A 16,219-nucleotide genomic window follows, 5' to 3' on the forward strand; every position below is an offset into this window, starting at 1 on the left:
GTCCTTCGTAGTAAAATGATGCTGTCAGGCTTAAAAACTTTCTATTTCTTATAAAATGGGTGTGCTTGCAATATACTCTTTCAAATTTTGTTTAGCTGGGAAAGTTTTTACTTTGTTTTTCTTTTTAAGGATTGTTTTTCTGATTCTTAGTGACAGCACTTTGAATATGTCATTAACTGCCTCCTGGCCTCCACTGCTTCTGACAGGAAGTAAGACCTTAATCTTATTGATGGTCTCCTGTGCATGGCAAGATTTTTTTTCTTGCTGTTTTAAAGATTTCTTTTTGTTTCAATATTTTTGCTATTAAGCATTGGGGTGTGGATCTCTTTGCATTTATTCTGCCTTAATCTTCTTGAGCTTCTTGAATGTGTAGATCAACAACTTTAATCAAACTTGAGATGTGTTCTGCCATTGTTTTTTGAAATATATATTCAATATTTTTTTTCTGCAACCGTCTTCTCTACATCTGCTAATGCTATTACAAATATCTTGTTGCACTTACTAGTAACATACATTTCTTTGTGGCTTTGTCAATTTTTCTTTTTCTCTCAATGTTTCAGACTGCATATGGTCTATTAATGTATCTTCAAGTTTACTGATTTTAAGTCTTTATCAAGTCCAACCTCTGAGTCCCTTTCTGCATCAAAGGCAATTTTTGTTGCCTGCTTTTTTTTTAATTACAGTCACACTTTCCTATATGTTTGCGTGTCTTGTAGTTATTTTGTCGAAAACTTAACATTTTCGACAATTTAGCAACTCTAGATAATCATCCTCTCTCACAGAGCTTTCTGTTGCTCATTGTTTGCTTGTTTATTTTCTCAGTGACCTGGCTCCACTGACTATTTTATTGAAGTACGTTTCTCCCCCAGTGTGAAGTCTCTGCGGCCACTCCACAGAGGGCACTGCTTTGGGCACGCACACAGTCACCTTGTGATGACAGTGGTTTTAGCAGGGCCCCCTCAGTGTCTTTCCATTATGAGTTTTCTGCCTCTGTTGGCATTACATCCAGCTTGAAACTGCCCTAATTGCTAGTTAATTGTTCTATTGTTTTTGACAATACCCAAGGGCATAAATTGTTTCACTGTCTTATTCAATTCAGTTTGGAACACTGAGCAGGAAGAGCTTTTGAAGTCAATCTTTGAGGTTAGTTCTAACTTTGGGAGATCTTCATAGCTTTTTCTTTCCCTGGTTCTCTCTGGTAAACTAGCTGGACCACAATTTCTCTTATTGCTCTCATGAAGCTACCAACCTTTTCTTAATTGCTTGCCATCAAAATCTCAACCGTTTTTGAGGTTCGAATTCCCCTATCAGTACTCTGTTTCAAATAACTATTTGTTCCTTTGAGAATAATTCTCTGTTTTTTTTTTTACCTGACTCTCTTCCCGGGCAAAATCTTTAAGCCACTGATGTAGAAGTGAGATGGGGACGGTGGCCTGCTTCTCTCATAGAGATATTCTGTTTTACACTCAAAGAGATGGGTGCCAGCAATAGCTTCTGGGTCTTCTTGGCTTTTCTCTCCTGTATAGGATCTTCTTCTCATAAGCAAGCTGGGGTGAGGAGGGACAGGATTCCAGTGTTCTCAGGTGGTCTTACTTCCACTCTATCAGTGGGGCATGCGTGAAGAAAGGGAGTTACTGACCTCTCAGCTATACTTACCTGGAATGTAGCTTCTGCAACATGCAGCTGGGAGGAATGACAAATGTCTATTACCTGCCCCTCCCAGGAAGTACTATGGTGCTTGATGGGAAGTTGATGGACAGCTCTATTTTCTTGGCCATATCTCCATTAAGTGGGGCTTCCATCATGCTCAGCTGGGCTGGGGGAAGCCGAGTAACATGTTATGGCTCAAGTGGCAGAAAATCTCACTGTTTTTACCAAAATTTAGTAGACTGTCTTGAATAAATGATTCCTCATTTGCTGCATAACCTTACAATTTCCAGAGACTTTAAATGGCTGTTTCTAAAATAATTTTAAGCAATTATGATTGTTTCGCTGGAAAGTGGGTCCTCAAAGATCCTCAAAACATTATTGTCCCCACTGAAATTTTGATTGAGGGAGTGTGTGTGTGTGTGTGTGTGCGCGCGTGCATCGCGCGCGTGTGCTGCCAGGGTGCATTGCTGGGCTCTTATTTTTAGGATTTTTTTTTTTTTTAACATAGGGCAGATTATACTGGTAGTGATTTAAAGTACTGACATAAAGTTTCCTTTTTCTTTTTCTTTCTTTTCTTTCTTTCTCTCTCTCTTTCTTTCTTTCTTTCTTTCTTTCTTTTTTTCTATTGAGAGAGAGAGAGACAGAGAGCACGAGTGGGGGAGAAGAGCAGAGGGAGAGAGAGAACCTCAAGCAAGCTTTGCTCAGCTTGGAGCCCGCTGTTGGACTCCATCCCACAGCCTTGGGGTCATGACTTGAGCTGAAATCAAGAGTCACACACTCAACTGACTGAGCCACCCAGGCACCCTAAAGTTTCCTTTTTAAAAGTAAATTAGTTGAAACTATATGTTTCGACTGTAGAAAGACTTAGTAGTGATGAAAATCATAGCCCTTACTGAAGTAGGGAACATCAACACTTCATGTTAAATTGAGGAAATAAGAGATAAAGAAAGGTTGGGGCGCCTGGGTGGCTCAGTCGGTTAAGTGTCCGATTTCGGCTCAGGTCACGATCTCGCGTATGCGAGTTCGAGCTCTGCGTCGGGCTCTGTGCTGACCGCTCAGAGCCTGGAGTCTGTTTCAGATTCTGTGTCTCCCTCTCTCTCTGACCCTCCCCCGTTCATGCTCTGTCTCTCTGTCTCAAAAATAAATAAATGTTAAAAAAAATTTTTTTTTTAAAAAGAAAGGTAATTAATGATTCCTAAAAGGAAATATATAATTTTTTTCACCTCTGAGTCAAAACGTGGACAAACAGTAGCTACAACACTTTTGCCCATACCAACAATCATGTTCATGTCTAGCATTTCTAGTTCATTTCAGATTTGGTCTCCAATATTCTCCACTAAAAAAGAACTAAGACTTCCAAGGAAAATAATTTGAGTCAAGAAAAAAATCAGCATAGTGCTAGAAATGACTATTATTGACAGAAGGCAAGGACATTTTTAAGACTGTCAAGGGCAGTAATAAAGAACAAAGAAGTTGGCTCAAAGGAGCTCTACTGGGAAGGTTATAGTCATTTGAATATTAAAGCGGATGAAAGTTATGGTTAATTACAAAAGTTTTGAAAGGTTAGGAAGTTTTCACACAAAAGAAGTAAAACAGAGAAATTTTAATTTTAGCGGTTTAATTACTGAACAAATGCTATTGTATGTGGGCATTTTATATGTTCTTCAAAATACATAGTTGCAAAGCATTGACATTTGTTTGCTTTTTTCTGTGTAACTAGATTTCGGTAGATACAGAATACTTGGAGTAATCCAGAGAGTTCTAGACAAATTGGGAACTGTACTCATTAAAAAAACTTATCCATAAAACTGATCATACTTATCCTGGTAGCTTATCAGTTTGAAAAGGGTTTGGTGGTAAATAACCAAATTACCATTTACAGCCAAAGTTTAGTTTGTTTCAAGATAATACCCCCTATGCTCCTTCAAAGAAGACTAAGTATGCAATTGATTCTGTTTATCCTAGGACATATACCTCCAACTGACACTGCTAATTTAAAAAAGATGCTTGTAAGGCTTATTTTTTTAACAATGATAGCAAAATTGGTAAACGTGTTGTGATGGTGAATAATGGCAGTTAAATATAATATAGTAACAAGACAGCCACATAACGCCAGGTAAACATGACTCTAAGAGAATATTATTCTAGGTAAAGGTCCAAGTTGGCAAAATATTTAAAGCTAACTAAAAGGCATGGGCCCCCACAGCTTTATCAATATACCTAGTGAAGTTAAGACATAAAAAGGAAGCTGAATCTGATGTTACGTAGCTCAAGTTTGGGTTACATTCAGAAAAAGCAACTACATACTCTGGTTCTCTTCAGATCATATAAATCTGTTGCCTTTTACTAGAGATTTCTGTGGAGAGGAAAAAACAGCGACATGTTGCACCTGGCCAAGAATCCATTAATTTATAACCCAGAACCTGTAACCTTGACTGGTCTGAGATGCTATCATTTATCCTTTTTATCTAAAATAACTATGACTTTCGGAAAATATCTGAATAAGTTTGAGAATAGCCTTAGGATGGTGTCATCTGACTATAACTATAAGCAAGTATAAAAACAAGTGTACAATGACAAAATGAACCAAATGCATGCTACCAATAATTGAAAATGGGTTTTAGATGGAGTATAGCACTTTCTCCAGATACTATAGATAGTAACTCTGTGTTGTACTGCTCTTTAAGGTGTTTGAAATATTTAAAAGACTTAGATATACTAAATTTGTAAATATGGCTTAACTTGTTTAAGAAAACTATTAACAATATATAGCCATCCATTTCTAAATAAACTTGTTTAATGTTTATTAGATATGCATGTAATTAATTGAGCATTTAATAAAGTATAATTGGTAAGTGTTCTTCTTTATGCAAAATAAAACCCTCAGACATGAGTCTAATCCACAGTAAAAAAATTGGATGAAAAATATTAGAGAAATAATGATAAACATGGTAGATGGTGGAACGTTTTAGGCAAAAATAGTAATGGAGACAGAGAGACACGTGATATTTGGGAAAACCTGTTTTAAGTGTTAAAAACATAGCTACTGGTGTTATAGAGATCTGGCTTTGAGTTCTCAGCACTCCATTTATTACTGTGTGATTAGTGTGTGAAAGACAGTTACCTAAACTTTTAATCCCTTCTTGTCCTCATCTGAAAAACATAGGAAGAAAATACTTCCCTCCCAAGGCTCAGGACAATATTTCCAGCTGAGTACCAGATGCATGGTGACATTTTCAATAAATGGTCAGTGTTGTTCTTACCATCCTTTATACTATTTTAGTGAACTATCTCTTGCGTTTGGGAGGCGTTATTAAAATAATTTGTACCATTTCACAATATTGACATATCCTTCCTTAGCCTAGTACATTTCCTTTCACCATTACCTTGCTAACATCCTCTGCTCTGTCTCCTCTTCTTCTACTTCTCAGTCCTCTGGTTGAGGCATCCGCATCTGCCGTTCCTACAGAGGGGAACCCATCAGGGTCCTATTCCCTGACTTTTTTCTAATTCAGTCCAGTGTGATCAGGGAATCTCATCCAATCTAATACGATGATGATTCTCAAGTCTCTATTCATGGATTTGGCCTCTCCCAAGTTCCAATGCTACATAGCCAAAAAAGAAATTATCCAGTGTATAACCATCTCTAACTTGACAAATTAAAACTCAAATGCTTTATCTTGTCTATTCTCCTTAACTTAGTTGTAGATAACATCACTCATCTCATTCAAGAGTAAAACCCAGCATTTGCTTTCTCCTTTTCCCCCCTCACACTGTAAGTGCTAACCACTGTGCTAACTGCTTAGATTGTGTGTGTGTGTGTGTGTGTGTGTGAGAGAGAGAGAGAGATGGAGACAGAGATAGAGAGAGAGAGAGATAACATTTTTGTACTCGTGGAGATTATAATCTCTGTGGAGGAAATATACAATAATAAAGAAGTCCCAAAAATAAATGTGCACCTTGAAAACATATAATGTTAGTTGACTTAGGAAAGTCAAGGAAGTTTGAAGAGAGTATTGATTGAGTTGGGGCTACAAGAGATGTAGATGTTAGTTGGGCAAAGTGAAATGGCATTCCAAGCAGAGGGAACATCAAAGGCTCTAGGGAGTGAGGGATCATGGTGCAGTTTAGAAACTGAAAGAAGGTCAATTGTAACAAGACTGGATAGAGCGTTAGATACGACAAAATGGCACGTGGAAGCTAAGATTTTGGTTTTACTTAAAGATTAATTTTAAGCACTATGAGTACAGCTTTAGATATTTTCATTTATTTATTTTTTCTTCTTGTGTTTATTGAGTTGGACTAGGTTTCAGGCACTTCTCTATGCTCTTGGGATAAATCAGAATAAGACAGACAAACCATCACCACCTTCCAGTAGTTTATATTCTTGTAAGAGGAAGCAACTAATATGAAACTAATGCAATAAATAAGTAAAGCATACAGTGTTTTGGAAAGTGAATGCTATGGAAAGAGAAGTAGGGCAGCTAAAGGGAGATTGAAACTGTCAAAATGTGGAAGATGTTATTTTAAATATGACGTTTGCTGTAGTCTTCATTGAGAAAGTAACACTTCAGCAAAGAGGCGAAGGAGGTGAATTAGCCAGTCATGTGGATATCCAGGAGTGGAGTATTCAAATAGAAGGAATAGCCAGGACCAAGACCCTGGAGCAGAAGCCTGCTGGGCATGCTCATATCCAAGGAACAGCAAAGAAGCCATATGACTGGAGTGGAGTGGGAGAATAATAGGCATCATATTTAAAATTAATGAGTGTGGGTCCATATTTTTAGTAATTTGTGGACCATTGAAAGGACTTTAGTTTTAATCATAAGAACGCTTGTTGAGTCCGAAGTTCAGTGCAAATGTCAAAAGTCATTTGGAACTTTGAGGGGAGGTCATGGACATACAAGTTTTTGATTCATCTCTAACTAGCAGCTAAAACCACGGATATGGAAGAGACTATCTAGACCAGAAGACTGGCAAATTCCATGGGACAAATCCATTCTACTGGCTGATTTTGTAAATACAGTTTTATTAGAACACAGCCACACCTATTTTTTTTTTTTTTTTTTAAATTTTTTTTTCAACGTTTTTTATTTATTTTTGGGACAGAGAGAGAGTATGAACGGGGAAGGGGCAGAGAGAGAGAGGGAGACACACAGAATCGGAAACAGGCTCCAGGCTCCGAGCCATCAGCCCAGAGCCTGACGCGGGGCTCGAACTCACGGACCGCGAGATCGTGACCTGGCTGAAGTCGGACGCTTAACCGACTGCGCCACCCAGGCGCCCCACAGCCACACCTATTAATTTACATATTGTCTATGTCTGCTTTCACTTTACAAAAACAGAATTGAATAGTTACAACAGAATATATGGTCCACAAATCCTGAAATATTAACTTTCTGCTGATATTAACTTCTTGCTGATTTCTTGGCTAGAGATACAAAACAGCTTAAAAGAAAGACTATGACAGTCTTGGTAACTGCAACATTTTCTGTCCTGGGGGAGTAGGCTTAGTATGCACAGGAGACAGAAATAAGCAGCTATAGTGAAAATGCAGCACTGGTTTCACAGGAGTTCAAGAAGATGGTGTTTCAGATATGAGAGCCATTGTCAATTAAGATGACTGAGAATTACTCTTTAGATTAACAATTTGAAGGTCACTGGTTTTCCTCGCAAAAGCTGTTTCAGTGAAGGGTTGGGTGTTACCATTAGAGTCAAATGGAAGTGGCTTGACAATTGAGGATACAGAAATCTCTTTGATAGGTTTCTCAAGAGGAAGATAAAGATAACAATTTAGCTGGAGGTAATTGTTGGGGGTCAAGGGAGGGTTTTGTTTTATGTTACTTTGTTTCTCTTTGTTGAGATCAAATTAGCTTAATTAAAAGTTTGTGGAAGAATCTAATTGAAGGGGACATTTAACCATTACAGAAAGAAGGGTTAAAGCAGTGTTAAATTCCTCAAAAGGTCATAAGTGGAATGGAAGTACATTTTGCAGGAACAAGCCCTTTGTTGTAACAGAAGAGGAAGAGAGGGAGAGTATAAACAATGGAAGATTTTTATGCCTGGGAAGGGGAATATGAAAAAAGTTTCTAGATGATAACTTCTATTTTTCTGTTTTTTTAAAGAGTGGGTTTTTGTTTTGTTTTGTTTTGTTTTTTTATTTTTTTTTAACGTTTTATTTTTATCTTTGAGACAGAGAGAGACAGAGCATGAGTGGGGGAGGGGCAGAGAGAGAGGGAGACACAGAATCTGAAGCAGGCTCCAGGCTCTGAGCCATCAGCCCAGAGCCCAACGAGGGGCTCGAACTCACGGACCGCGAGATCGTGACCTGAGCTGATGTCGGGCGCTTAACCGACTAAGTCACCCAAGCGCCCGTTTTGGTTTTTTTAGAGACAGAGAGAGAGAGAATCGTAAGCAGGCTCCATGCCCAGCACAGAGCCCCACCTGGACCTCCATCTCACGACAATGAGCTCATGACCTGAGCATAAATTAAGAGTAGGATACCCAACTGACTGAGCCACCCAGGTGCCCTACTTTTATTTCTCTTTAAAGCAGGGGTAGCAAGAGGGAGAGAGGGAGTGGACTAGAGAAACAGTATACTTGCCAGTCAATATAGTATACTCATCTTAGTTTGAAGACAATGGAGTTATACTAGAGCCAGCCTGTCTTTTTGGGTGCTTTGTTTTCTTTTGTTTTTAAATATGTGCTCAGGGGGGCCTGGGTGGCTCAGTTGGTTAAACATCTGACCCTTGGTTTTAGCTCAGATCATGATCTCACAGTGTGTGAGTTCGAGCCCCGTGTGGGGCTCTACGTTGACAGAGTGTAGCCTACTTGGGATTTGTCTCTCCCTCTCTCTCTGCCACTCCCAGGCTTGTTCTCTCTCTTTCTCTCTCTCTCTCTCAAAAAAAAAAAAAAATCAAAGAAATAAATGAATGAATGAATGAATGAATGAATGAATAAATCTGTGCTCAGCAACTCAGGTGCAGGCATGGAAGATATATTTGTCCAGGTTCATTCAATATTGGAGGTTTGAAAGGGGGATGAGGCACAACACTGAGGGGGAAATGATGTTATGCTTTATCGACAGTGTTATTTAAGAGATGAATTCTGGATTCTAAAGATTAGAAGGGAAGAGTGAGTGGAGGCACCTGGAAGGTTAAAGCAAGAACATTTTGGTAAACAAGGCGGAAGAAAAAAATTTTGTTTAGAAGAGAGGGTGACTGATAGAGATTTTGGAATGTGAAGCAATCTACGTATAACCAAGTTCAAGGAATAAACTTGAAAGGGTTAGAATGGGTCGTTTGGAGATTAAGAACCTAAGGATGTGAACCAAGGTTGTTCAATGAATTATCCTTATAGAATTTGAAGTAATGAGAGTTGATGCTCCCATTTTGAGAATTTTGAGAGTTTGGGTTGGCTACAAAGAGAGTGGGGAAGAATTTTTAATGACTGAAAATTCATGGGGCTGACTATTTAAAGACTGAAGAGGGACAAATTGGAAAACAACAGATCATGCTATTTAGAGAATGGTGTAGTCAGAGGGCAGAAACCTCAAAGGAGATGGTTTAAATTTAACAGGAAGAGCAGTAAGAAGTCACAGAGAACCAGAAGGACAGCACGAGCTCTTCTTTTTCTAGAATTAAAACAGATGTGAGAAAATAATTATCTACCATTTGAGGAAAGTATTTAAAAAGTGCACAAATAATGACAAAATGAACTCAACCACAGTACCTATACTTCAGAATGGATTTTCGAGTGAACATCCACATATACCACAAAGACAGCAGGATTGACGGTTCCAGAGGGCATAGAAAAATGGTCTGGTATGGCAGACTGAGAAAGGAGTAGGGGATGACACAGAACTTGTTATGACGATACAGTGGAGGACAGACGGACAGAAGGGCATGATAGATTTGAACTAGTGGTCACTTTGAAATAGCTGGGTATCACGCCTACATCCAATAAGTCACGTATCCTATATGAAAACAACACCAAGACCTAGAAACTCTAGAATAAACTTCCTCTGACCTGCATCACCATTTTTATATTTGATTTTACCTCTACCACCTTGATTTAGAACATCACATCTCTCACTCTTAGATCTTCCCAAATTTTCCTAGCATCTCCAGGTCTCCAATCATGATCGCATTTAACCCAATCTCTGAAAAGCTTCCTAATCATCTAATTGTTATTCAAAATACCCATTCAATGGCTTCCCAATGTGAAGTTGTTTCATATAGTTCTGCTTGTCTGCCAAATCTCTTCTTCCCCAGGAACATTAGGCTCCATTCATACGGAACCATGTTTTCTAGAACTTGCCATGGTATTGGACACGTCCAAGCCTTTGCTCATGTATGATCTCTACCTGGAGCTTTTCTTCCACTTCTTGTGTCAGACATTTTTGTCTCCCTTACAGCCATGCCTCCAACTCAAGGCTTTCCCTGAATTTATTTTTTCAGAAAGTGTTAATCAATCTCTCCTTTGTATCTTGTATATATGTCTATTAAAATTGCTTTGACAAATGTTTGTTGCATTTATGTGTTTCCTTAACAGTTTTCTCTACTAGACAATAAACTCCTTGAATGATGATGTCTGTGACCTAAAAGATGCTTAATAAAGGCTTGCCAAATTGAAGTGGACTTCACACACCTGCTCTTGCCATAAGCACGCTGTTCTCAAGTAAGCGTTCTCTCTTTTGGCTCCACTCTTGAAATACAAATTGACCTCTCAGAATTTGTCTTCTAATGCCCTTGTTGGAAAATGTTAATAACTGTCCAGTGACAGGCATGATTAAGCCTTCTCTTCTCCTTTATTTACATTGGTGTCACTGCACTGGCTCTGAGAGAGCCGTAAAGAACACTAACACTGCATCCACGGTGACAGAACAAACCATTCCCTAGAAATTGATAAGGACTTTTCTTTCTGGAAATGAATTTGGTTGTGGCAAAACAAACAGTTGTCTCAACTGCAGCCCATCCCTTTTTCTTTAATAACTTCCATTTATTTTATCACATCCCTTTCTCCAAGTAGTATAATGAACACATTTATCTTTAAAGGATGGGGATTGGCAGAATTTCCCCCAATTTAGAGGAAATCTAAATGACCTTTAACAAAGCCTCTTTACATGTTTTAAGCTGTCTTGGTTTGGGAGTTTAGGTGAATCATGTTGGATTTTGGGTCTTATGTCTTAAATAAGAATCAATGATCCTGAAAAAAAATGAAACAGCAAATTTTGTTTCGTTGACCGGGATAAAATACTCAAACTAGTAGTATATTAAAGAAATTCTCAAGATGATTTCATGTGAGTATTATTGGCTGGTATGATTACAAAAAAAAAATAGAATTTCCCTCCTGGTTCTGGGGAAAAAATAAAACACAACTAGTTGGTATCTTAAAACCCTAAAGTAAATTACCTGGCAAGTGAGTATCAGGCAGGCATTTGTAAACTCCTAGTATGTTCTGGAAAATGTGGATCTTTTGTTCCCTTCGATTTTATCTGCCAACAAGGAGTTAAGAAAAAAAAAAAGAAATAAAGAAAAACTAGCACATCTTGTTGGAGTGACAGCTTTGCCCATATTTCCTTTGATTTAAAAATTTCTGTTTTTTTTTTTTTAAACAAAACTTTCTGGTCAGTAGGTCCCAAACATTCTTTTTTCTCTAGAAAATGAGAAAACATAGATCTCAGCAGAAAAATAGGTTTAAATATATTGCTCATCTTTGAAAAACTCTGCCTTATTTAGATTCCTTTCAGGCCATTGATTTGAAGAAATATTGACTCAGGAAAAGCACAACACACACACACACACACACACACACACACGCACACACACATGCACACACACATCACAAAACCAAAAAGAAAAGCAAATAACCAATAACAGCAGCAAGTAACCATTCTTATTTCAATCTCACCAAATTAACCCAACTCTGAAATTTTTCCATAAAACTTGTCAATGGAATGATTGCTTTAGAATTTCTATGTTCAATGATAAAAGAAGTAATCATGTGTGGTTTCTGGGTTACCTACCAGCTCTGGCGATCAGACACTTCAATGAAAATGCTGATCTTAGTTTGCATTTAGAAACTAAGAATGTCCAGAAAATTCCATTTTCCGAGAGATTCTCCACTACTCTTATGACATGCTTTTTGATATACAATCAGTAGGACTTCCAATCCCCTTCTGAAGATAAGAAAGCTTATATTAAGTGAATGGATTCTTTGCCTATGGTCACTCGTTTGAACTAGGAACAGAAACTAGGAACATAAATATTCTGATAAATTGTTTCACTGGACTCATATTTATATTTATTTAAGAGATAAGTCCTTCCTGCATCCCTGCTCTAGCGAACTAGTAGAATACAATGATGCCCTATTAATCTGGAACCATGCAGGAATAAAGACGGTATGGGGATTTTTCAGATGCTTATAATACCTAACATCTATACAATGCTTTTCCATATACACAGGGCTTTCACAGCCACTGTTTGATTTTATCCTCAAAACTTAGGGCATTTCACAGTTGTGAGAAAGCTGAAGTTAAGAAAATAGAGGTGAAAAAGCTTGCCCGTGTTACAAAATTAGTTGTCAGGGTAAGAAGTGAAATCTGGTATTTTAACTTAGAGTAAAATGTTCTTCTTCAGGGAACTCTTTTTTTTTTAATTTTTTTAAAAATGTTTATTTGTTTTTGAGAGAGAGACAGAGCATGAGTAGGGGAAGGACAGAAAGAGAGGGAGACACAGAATCTGAAACAGGCTCCAGGCCCTGAGCTGTCAGCACAGAGCCCCATGCGGGGCTTGAACTCACAGAGCCGTGAGATCATCATCTGAAGTCGGAGGCTTAACCAGCTGAGCCACTCAGGCACCCCCTTACTTCAGGGAACTTTTAAAGGTAAATGTCAACTCCACAAGTTTCAAAATAAGTTTTTGTTTACAGTTCTGTCACAAAAATTTTTAAACATTTATGGTGTCTTTCCTGGTATTCACAGAGAAAAGATACTGAATATGATTTAAACTTTTTTTTGTTTTTTGTTTTTTGTTTTGCCTTTGAGACAGGATGGTCATAAATAGCTTCCATTATTGTACTTTACTGTCACAAATACAGGGCTGTGCTTACATTTTAGCGTTTCTTTCTTATTTCTCAGTAGGAGTTTGTCAAATATCACCCCTCCTGATATGTGTGCTCACCTCAAAAAGCCTTTCATTTTCTTTTCCATTCCATCTTCTAATGTATGCTTCTAATATACTCTAGTCTGAGAGACTAGGTCATTAATCTTATTAAATGTGTTGGCTATGGTAATGGGTAAAGCGATCAGCGAGGGACTAAAATTCCCAAATGTTAGTGTGCACAAACACTGCTTGGGGAGTGTGTAAAATACAGATGCATGGGACCTACTCTCAAATCTGGAAGATCTGGAATGGAGACTAAGAATGGTAACCAATTCTCCATGCGGTTCTGAAGGACGTTTTCTCCTGTCTGTCATTTAATAACACCAGTGTAGGAGCAGGATACGTGTTTCATGCGTGAAGCATATGATATCAATTCCATATCTTTTAAGTTGTTTACTTTAGATTCTAGAAGAGGCAACATGGTTCAGTAAATAAGATTTGGAGTCAGTCACACCTGGAATTAAAATCCAGTTCTGTTACTTTCAAGTTAAGTGACCTTGGAAACAGGTTCTTAACCTTCCTCATCATCATATCGTGTGGGAAATGCTTCCTCACCTCATGTCACAGGGCTGCTATTTATGATGAAACGCCATCATGCCTGTGACAGTATTTTCATATACTGTATAGTTCCATACGGTTATTTAGAATTTTATAGTTTGTTGCTGCCAGAACACTTACTGAGAGATGAATCAATTATTAGTTTTCTGAAGCTCAGTGGCTTTCCAATTGGTGTAGCCAAAATGCCGCTTAACTAGCATTCCTAGCTGCATCAGCAACCAAGATAGGACATTCAAGACCCGGATACCCTGGCTATCAGCCCTTCAGGGCACATCAAGAGCCAAATTTGTTCAAGACCTTGCCAGAATGCGGGAGAAGCGCGCACACACACACACACACACACACACACCACAAAAGTGAAGGGAGAGCAAGGTAGAGCCTGCTCCCGGTGAAATGAAAATTGAAGGGTTTTCTGCTGCAGATTCTTCCTCCAGGTTTAACACCTGCTCAGTCACCCAACCCTCCCAATTTGAATAAGTGATTAACAACTCATTAACAGATCATTAGCTAAATCAGCCCAGTGTAGTGAAGAGGACCCAGGTTCACTAATTCCCCTGGATTATCACCAAATGCAGACCAAAAAGGAAATTAAATATGGCTGATAAAAATGCGAGCAATTATGCTATTTTTATATCAGGGTGGGGGAAAGTGGTTTGTAGAAATGACTCTTCTCCTTTCCATCCAGGAAAGCAGGAGTTTGGCCCTGTACTTGTTACGTTCCTGAGTATAATTCAGGAACCGTTTTACTACCCACCCCCTCCCCCCATCTCAGATTTTCCCAAGTGGCTGAGTGGATGCCTGATTACTCCTGGACCATTGGGTATTTCAGGGTTTTTTTGGGGGGAGGTATTTCAGGTTTTTAAAAATTAATTTATTTCTAAAATTCCAGCATAGTTAAAATACAATGTTCTGTTAGTTTTGGGTATACACTGTAGTGATTCAATAATTCTGTGCAATTTTGTTCAATAATTCTATTGATGAACACTTGGATTGCTTCCATATCTTGTCTATTGCAAATAATGCTGCAATAAACTTAGGGGTGCATATATATCTTTTTGAATTAGTGTTTTCATTTTTCTTTGGATAAACACCCAGTAGGGGAATTACTGGACCATATGGTAACTCTACTTTTGACTTTGTGAAGAACCTCCATACTGTTTTCCACAGTGATGGCACCTGTTTGCATTCCCATCAACAGTGCATGAGGGTTCCCCTTTTTCCATATCCAGGTTTTTTTAAAGTTTATTAATTTATTTATTTATTGAGAGAGAGAGGCAGAGAGAGAGGGAGAGAGAGAATCCCAAGCAGGCTCCACACTGTCAGTGCAGAGCCTGATGCAGGGCTCGAACTCACCAACCATGAGATCGTGACCTGAGCCGATGTCAGACACTTAACCAACTGAGCCACTCAGGTGCCCCTCTCCATATCCAGTTTTAAGTCTCTTCTCTCAGTAGCTCCCTGTGCACATGTCAGATGTTGGTCTTGTTGCCTAATGACTGCTTTCTGCACTTCATATAAGAAATTAACTTTTCCATTTGGTTATAGTCTGGTGAAAGAAGGGGCAGATGACGCAAACTGAGCCAGTCAGATACTCCCTTCCTGGATTCAATTTCTCTCACAGAGGTTCAGAAACACTGAAAATGGTGGCCCGAATTAGTCACTTGTCTTTCCTGCCTCGTCAGGTACCTTGGTTTCTGCTTATTTCCAAACCTGGATCTCCAACTTCTCCTTGACTCTGAATCCCCATTAGCTTTTCCATCCATAGCTTTTACCCAAGCCATTCTGAATCCATTTCTCTTGCTTTCCACTAAAGAACTCTGATAATGTGGACGTTTTCAAGGAAAAGAGGAGAGAGACTGAGTTAAGTCTTAAAAACTGGAATCAATTGCTCTTACCTTTCATATTTTGATGGCTTTTTGTCTGAAAGTCTTCTCCAGCTGAGAAGTGGTCACCACACTCCTTACATTTGGCCGTCAGCATAGCTGATTGTTTTATCTCTAGATCGTACATAGATTCTGTCCATTTGTCTCAGTCTTTGCTGCCACTTTCGCCCCCCTGCTAAATACTTTCACAAGACTGCTCCCAGCCCCCCCACACACAAGTTAACATAAATTGGATTATCCCATTAGATTAGTTAACCATCTCAGTGACTTCCTATTGCGCTTAAAATAGAAATCCTGTTTGACCTACTGGTTGTCTCTTTATGTCCAGCCTCCCTCATGCCTTTCCCTCACTGGGGCTGTCAGACACATAACACCCTTTCAGTTCCTTGGACAGGCAGAGTTCTTTCCCAGATCAGGTCATATGAAAACGTGATGCTATTCCCTCTTCACATGAATATTTCCCTTTTATCCTTTAGATAGTAGTTTAATGTGACCTCCAGAAAGAATCCTTCCCTGATCACCCTATGCAAGTAAATTTTGTTTCTATTAAAGGACTCACAAACTTGTGATTACATACTTATTTATTTTTGTCTGCTTATTGACTATTTTCTTCATTAGGAGGATGAGCAAAAATTATAGTTTGTTCACAACAGTCTAAGTCTATGCTGATTATCCCAGCAAATTATTATAGGTCATTTAAAATGCCCAGGTTTGAAAGGTCACCCTAAACTTCAGATGATAAGCATCATGAGAGCAAAACCTGGTATGGTCTTTTTGTTATGTTGTTCTTATTTCTAAAAATTTAACCAAGACCTGTTAAGTTCTTGGGCGAAGAGTCCTCTTAGGGACCTCGCGAGCTCATTATCAAATTATCACCATGAAAAATCTCACAAAAGGCTTTTTCTGGAATATTGTAACACTGTAATCTCCATCCCTAATTTACAATGGCCTGCAAGATTTTTT

At 38.5% G+C, this 16,219-nt stretch overlaps 1 long non-coding RNA gene and 1 pseudogene across 1 annotated transcript in view; one reads left to right on the forward strand and one right to left on the reverse strand.

The window, feature by feature from the left end:
• Positions 1 to 15,385, reverse strand: part of LOC131488538 (uncharacterized) — a 46,251-nt gene extending 30,866 nt beyond the window's left edge. The window contains exon 1 of the long non-coding RNA XR_009250240.1: positions 15,269 to 15,385. This is a non-coding gene — a long non-coding RNA (uncharacterized LOC131488538). The remainder of the gene's footprint in view (positions 1 to 15,268) is intronic.
• LOC131489012 (U5 spliceosomal RNA) lies at positions 3,963 to 4,018 on the forward strand (annotated as a pseudogene).
• Positions 15,386 to 16,219: the final 834 nt, after the last annotated feature.

This window comes from Neofelis nebulosa, chromosome 10 (assembly GCF_028018385.1).
Source record: "Neofelis nebulosa isolate mNeoNeb1 chromosome 10, mNeoNeb1.pri, whole genome shotgun sequence".
NCBI lineage: Eukaryota > Metazoa > Chordata > Mammalia > Carnivora > Felidae > Neofelis > Neofelis nebulosa.